The sequence below is a fragment of the Oncorhynchus tshawytscha genome, linkage group LG30, assembly GCF_018296145.1.
Source record: "Oncorhynchus tshawytscha isolate Ot180627B linkage group LG30, Otsh_v2.0, whole genome shotgun sequence".
Lineage (NCBI taxonomy): Eukaryota > Metazoa > Chordata > Actinopteri > Salmoniformes > Salmonidae > Oncorhynchus > Oncorhynchus tshawytscha.
In genome coordinates, this window is record NC_056458.1 from 25,341,579 (window position 1) to 25,348,835 (window position 7,257).

The following is a 7,257-nucleotide window of genomic DNA, read 5'->3' on the forward strand; positions in this document are numbered from 1 at the left end:
TTTGGTGGGAGTTGAAACATCACTGCTCTAGAGGATATCTGCATGGAGGAATGGGCCAAAATACCAGCAACAGTGTGTGAAAACCTTGTGAAGACTTACAGAAAACGTTTGACCTCTGTCATTGCCAACAAAGGGTATATAACAAAGTATTGAGATAAACTTTTGTTATTGACCAAATACTTATTTTCCACCATAATTTGCAAATAAATTCATTAAAAATCCTACAATGTGATTTTCTGGATTTTTTTTCTCATTTTGTCTGTCATAGTTGAAGTGTACCTATGATGAAAATTACAGGCCTCTCTCATCTTTTTAAGTGGGAGAACTTGCACAATTGGTGGCTGACTAAATACTTTTTTGCCCCACTGTATATACACACACACAAACACCCTCAGACACATGTGCACACACAAACACCCTAAGACACATACATACACACACAAACACCCTCAAACAGAGAGGCAACAAAGAGACCAAAGATAACCTCGAAGGAGCTGTAAAGCTCAACCGCGGAGATTGGAGTACCTGTCCATAGGACCACTTTAAGCCGTACACTCCACAGAGCTGGGCTTTACAGAAGAGTGGCCAGAAAAAAAGCCATTGCTTAAAGAAAAATAAGCAAACACATTTGGTGTTCAACAAAAGGCATGTGGGAGACTCCACAAACATATGGAAGAAGGTACTCTGGTCAGATGAGACTAAAATGTAGCTTTTTGGCCATCAAGGAAAACACTGTATGGCGCAAACCCAACACCTCCCATTAACCCGAAAACACCATCCCCACAGTGAAGCATGGTGGTGGCAGCATCCTGCTGTGGGGATGTTTCTCATCGGCAGGGACTGGGAAACTGGTCAGACTTGAAGGAATGATGGATGGCGCTAAATACAGGGAAATTCTTGAGGGGAACCTGTTTCAGTCATCCAGAGATTTGAGACTGGGACGGAGGTTCACCTTCCAGAAAGACAATGACCCTAAGCATACTGCTAAAGCAACACTCAAGTGGTTTATGGGGAAACATTTGAATGTCTTAGAATGGCCTAGTCAAAGCCCAGACCTCAATCCAATTGAGAATCTGTGGTATGACTTAAAGATTGCTGTACACCAGTGAAACGCATCCAACTTGAAGGAGCTGGAGCAGGTTTGCCTTGAAGAATGGCAAAAGTCGGCTAGATGTGCCAAGCTTATAGAGACATACCCCAAGAGAATTGCAGCTGTAATTGCTGCAAAAGGTGGCTCTACAAAGTATTGCTTTTGGGAGGGGGAATAGTTATGCACGCTCAAGTTTTCTGTTTTTTTGTCTAATTTCTTGTTTGTTGAAAAATATTTTTTATTGTGACTCTTCAAAGTGGTAGGCATGTTGTGTAAATCAAATGATACAACCCCCCCAAAAAATCAATTTTAATTCCAGGTTGTAAGGCAACAAAATAGGAAAAATGCCAAGGGGGGTGTATACTTTCGCAAGCCACTGTATATATCTATCTATAACTAGAAAATGACATTTTCTAAAGAAAGTGTGTGTTTGCTCGTCTTGGAAGTATTTATGGATGTGAAATCGTCTTAACTCTGCTCTCTGACTGGTTCCTTCACGATGACATCTCTGATGGTCTCTTCATAATTACATCATCATAACCCTGCACTCTAATTTGGTTGTGTGTGTGTGTGTGTGGCACGCACACTTTCACTGTCACTGACACTTGGTTGTCATTGTGCTATCACTCCTCAGTTCCGCTCCCAGCAGCCATGGGAACTGTGGGAATAACTCAGTGTGACCTGTTTGTTCTTTTTCTCCCTCTGTAACACACTGGATATATTCCGTGTGTTCAGCTAGTCTTTATATAGCACTGCCACTGCAATTGTAAGGGAGAAGGTACCCTGGTACAGGGTTGGGAGAGAAACTGTGAAAAGATGCTGTAGTTGTCATTGACTACAAGCGTAGTAGGTGCAATGTTTGCATCAGAAGGAATAACACACAAAGTAGAACATTCATAATAGATTTTTAAGTGATTTAAATTAAGATTACTTTTATTGATCAATTGCACACAAGGTCCAACCGAAATTGAGCTTCCATTTTAATCCAACCCCTCCGAAAGACACACATACACATACAGGTTTTGGAGAGGTGTGGGGGGCTGCCACACTGGGCGCCTGGGGAGCTGTAGTTGTGGGGGGTTAAGTCTCTTGCTCAAGGGGCACAACGGCAGGCAATGAGATCTTACTTCCTGACAGATTTTTCCCGCCTGACCCAGGATTTGGACTCTCTAACCGCTAGGCTACCTGCCTCCCCAAAGGCAGCAGGTAGCTTATTTTAGCAATAGATTTGAAGCAATAGGTTATTATTGTAATTGTAAATGAAGGTATGTTTTAGCTTTTGTCTTTTGTCTGTTATCCTTAACTGAAAAAAATCACTCAGTAAATGTGGCCTTTAGGGCCCAGAGTAGGCTAATAACAGTAGTAGGCCTAGACAAGAACATTGCATTTGTTTATATGCTAGTGAAGATAATAGCTGACTGAGTAATGACTTTCCCTGAAAATCATTTGTCTGTTGCTGTTCACGAGGTGCAATTAGATGAGAAAATAGAAAGCAGCATTCGAGTCAGACCTGTTTTGTCACTGTTTGTCAACCATAGAGGAATTATTTTTCTAGGGCGTTAACTCTGTCTTTGAAGTTAACATTTTTCATTAGGGCATGCTGTGAACTGACACTGTGGTGTTCACATTAAACACACAGTGAACTGACAATGTGGTGTTCACATCAAACACACAGTGAATTGACACTGTGGTGTTCACATTAATCACACAGTGAATTGACACTGTGGTGTTCACATTAATCACACAGTGAATTGACACTGGTGTTCACATTAATCACACAGTGAACTGACACTGTGGTGTTCACATTAATCACTGTGCATGTACGCTGCCATTAAAATTCAAAAGGGAATCATATTTGCGATAAAGATGATTTAAAAACAAGTTCAGTTAAATTCACATGAAACATGTTAATGCATAAAGCTAAAAAGTAATTTGTGTTGGTCATATTTTACGTTACAATACACTTATATCACAAACGCAGCAAAAAAATAAACACCCCTTTTTCAGGACCGTCTTTCAAAGATAATTTGTAAAAATCCAAGTAACTTCACAGATCTACATTGTAAAGGGTTTGAACACTGTTTCTCATGCTTGTTCAATGAACCATAACAATTAATGAACATGGAACTGTCATTAAGACACTAACAGCTTACAGATGGGAGGCAATTAAGGTCATAGTTATGAAAACTTAGGCCTCTTTAGTGTCCTTTCTACTGACTCTGAAAAACACCAAAAGAAAGATGCCCAGGGTCCCTGCTTATCTGCGTGAACGTGCCTTAGGCATGCTGCAAGGAGGCATGAGGACTGCAGATGTGGCCAGGGCAATAAATTGCAATGTCCGTACTGTGAGACGCCAAAGACAGCGCTACAGGGAGATTGGATGGACAGCTGACAGTCCTCGCAGTGGCAGACCACGTGTAACAACACCTGCATACGATCGGTACATTCGAACATCACACCTGCAGGACAGTTGTTGTTGTAATCCTGTACCTGTCCGAGTTACACCAGGAACACACATCCCTCCGTCAGTGCTCAGAGACTGTCCGCAGTAGGCTGAGAGAGGCTGGACTGAGGGCTTGTAGGCCTGTTGTAAGGCAGGTCCTCACCAGACATCGCCGGCAACAACGTTGCCTATGAGCACAAACCCTCCGTCGCTTGACCAGACAGGACTGGCAAAAAGTGCTCTTTTTGTCTTCACTGACGAGTCACGGTTTTGTCTCACCAGGGGTGATGGTCGGATTCGCGTTCATCGTCGAAGGAATGAGAGTTACACCGAGGCCTGTATGCTGGAGCAGGATCGATTTGGAGGTGGAGGGTCCGTCATGGTCTGGGGCGGTGTGTCACAGCATCATCAAACTGAACTTGTTGTCATTGCAGGCAATCTCAACACTGTGCGTTACAGGGAAGACATCCTCCTCCGTCATGTGGTACCCTTCCTGCAGGCTCATCCTGACATGAGAACGCCACCAGCCATACTACTCGTTCTGTGCATGATTTCCTGCAAGACAGGAATGCCCGTGTTCAGTGTCCTGCCATGGCCAGCGAAGAGCCCTGGTCTCAATCCCATTGAGCACGTCTGGGACCTGTTGGATCAGAAATGTCCGGGAACTTGCAGATGCCTTGGTGGAAGAGTGGGGTAACATCTCACAGCAAGAACGGGCATATCTGGTGCAGTCCATGAGGAGGAGATCCACTGCAGTACTTAATGCAGCTGGTGGCCACACCAGATACTGACTGTTACTTTTGATTTTGACTCCCCCCTTTGTTCAGGGACACATTATTCCATTTATGTTAGTCACATGTCTGTGGAACTTGTTCAGTTTGTTTCAGTTGTTGAATCTTGTTATGTTCATACAAATATTTACACTTTTGACAGTCAGAGGACGTTTCTTTTTTTTGCTGAGTTTACATTCAATTTGGAACAAAGGTTAAATGCACACATCTAGGGATTGCTTTGCAGGGGCAAATCATTTTTGGGGAACAGTTTAGAGAAAAGAAGACATTGCACTCAAAAACTATCACTTCTTTATTTTGGCACAAAGATACTTTGCAAAGTAAATAAGTAATAGTTTGCAAAATAAACAAGTGATACATTACAAAAAGTGGAAATGCACCCTAATCATATAACCATTTGTGATATGATTTACAATGGGGTCCAAAATTATTTACACCCTTAATAAAGATGAGCACAAATGACTGTATAATTTATACATTTGTATCTAATACTGAGCTATATTGTATACAACATTTTTTGGGGAAATTATTTTATAATACAATTTCTCAGAGAAAGAGATTTTGTTTAACAAGTAATAATTGTATTTCTTAAGATAGGGGTCAAAATTGTTGACACCCCTGTTTTCAATACCTTTCAATGTCTCACCTTGCAAGGGTAACGACACTAAGCCTTTTTCTAAAATGTATTATGAGATTGGAGAATACATTGGGAGGGATCTTAGACCATTCGTCTGTACAGAATCTTTCCAGATCCTTGATATCCTTCATCTGCGCTAATGGACTGCCCTCTTCAATTCAAACCACAAGTTTTCAATGGGATTCAAGTCCGGAGACTGAGTTAGCCATTGCAAAATGTTGATTTTTGTGGTCAATTAACCATTTCTTTGTGGATTTGGATATGTGCTTGGGTTTATTGTCTTGCTTGAATATCCAATGGCGGCCAAGTTTCAGTCTCCTGGCAGAAGTAACTAGATTTTGGGCTAAAATGTCCTGGTACTGGGTAAAGTTCATGAAGTCATTAACCTTAACAAGGGCCCCAGGACCAGTGGAAGCAAAATAGCCCCATAACATTAAAGGTCCACCACCATATTTACAGTAGGTATGGGGTTCTTTTCAGCTTATGTGTTCTTATTTCTATGTCAAACCCACCACTGGTTTGCAGGGCCAAAGGGCTGCCAAAGAGCTCTATTTTCATATCATACAACAAATGTAAATGCCTGGAGTTCTCTAAACAGCATTGGTAATTGGATTGGAACCAGTGCTATGGTCAAATTACAGAAAAATAGAGCTCGTTAGCCACGTACAATATAGCTCAGTATTTGAATTATTTATTTTACACAGACATTTTTGCTAATCTTTATCAGGAGTGTCAATTTCGGGCACCACTGTATCACCATATGGTATATAATCTTTACTAAAGTGTTAATTATTTAATTTCTGTTCCATATTTTGATACACTTCCTGTCACCTCTTTAAAAACAGTATGTTCCATCTGGTTAGGAACACAGGGGAACATTTCCTTGCAAGAGAGATGTTGTCTGCACTGAATAATTAGGTCAACAAAAAAACAGAAGGCCTTGGTGGGGAATCCACCAGTGCATCGTCACTGTACTGCACCCAGCAGTCCTCTGGCGGAATCAGCCTCAACCAACTTCACTGCACACGCTGATGATGCTATTCAATCAATTCCACTAGCCAGGAGAATCTGGGTTCTAAGGCTGAATTATGTTTTTCCTCTGCAAAAAGCATGTTTGTATCAATTATGAATAGGAGTGAGGGGAAGCAGGGGAAGTTCTTTGTTAGCGTGGCTTCCCTCATACTGTCTACTTCTAGCCTAATGGTTCTGCATTAATGAGCATCATTCATCAGTAAGACTGAAGAATGTTTCCTCTTGTCAAATATCCAAGGAGTAGATCTGACGTTGTAATCAGACATGTCTGGGGCTCCAGCTAGCATGTACAGTGCATTCGGAAAGTATTCAGCCCCCTTGACTTTTTTACAGCCTTATTCTAAAATGGATTTAAAAAATGATCCTTATCAATCTACATACAATACAGCATAATGACAAAGCAAAATAACTTTTGGGGGGGGATTTTGTCACATTTACATAAGTACTCAGACCCTTTACTCAGTACTTTGTTGAAGCACCTTTGGCCGCGATTACAGCTTCGAGTCTTCTTGGGTATGACACTAAAAGCTTGGCACACCTGTATTTTGGGAGTTTTTCCCATTGTCTGTAGATCCTCTCAAGCTCTGTCAGGTTGGATGGAGTGCGTCGATGTGCAGCTATTTTCAGGTCTCTACAGAAATGTTAGATAGGGTTCAACCACTCAATGACATTCAGAGACTTGTCCCGAAGCTACTCCTGCATTGTCTTGGCTGTGTGCTTAGGGTCGTTGTTCTGTTGAAAGGTAAACCTTCGCCCCAGTCTGAGGTCCTGAACACTCTGGAGCAGGTTTTCGTCAAGGAGCTCTCTGTACTTTGCTCTGTTCATCTTTCCCTCGATCCTGTCAAGTCTCCCAGTCCCTGCCACTGAAAAACATCCCCACAGCATGATGCTGCCACCACTATGCTTCACTGTAGGGATGGTACCAGGTTTCCTCCAGATGTGACACTTGGCATTCAGGCCAAAGAGTTAAACCCTGGTTTCATCAGACCAATCTTGTTTCTCATGGCCAGAGTCCATTAGGTGCCTTTTGGCAAACTCCAAGCGGGCTGTCATGTGCCTTTACTGAGGAGTGGCTTCCGTCTGGCCACTTAACCATAAAGGCCTGATTGGTGTAGTGTTTCAGAGATGTGTGTTCTTCTGGAAGGTTCTCCCATCTCCACAGAAGTACTCTGGAGCTCTGTCAGAGTGGTCTTGGTCAACTCCCTGATGAAAGCCCTTCTCCCCCGATTGCTCTGTTTGGCCAGGCGGTCCAGCTCTAGGAAGA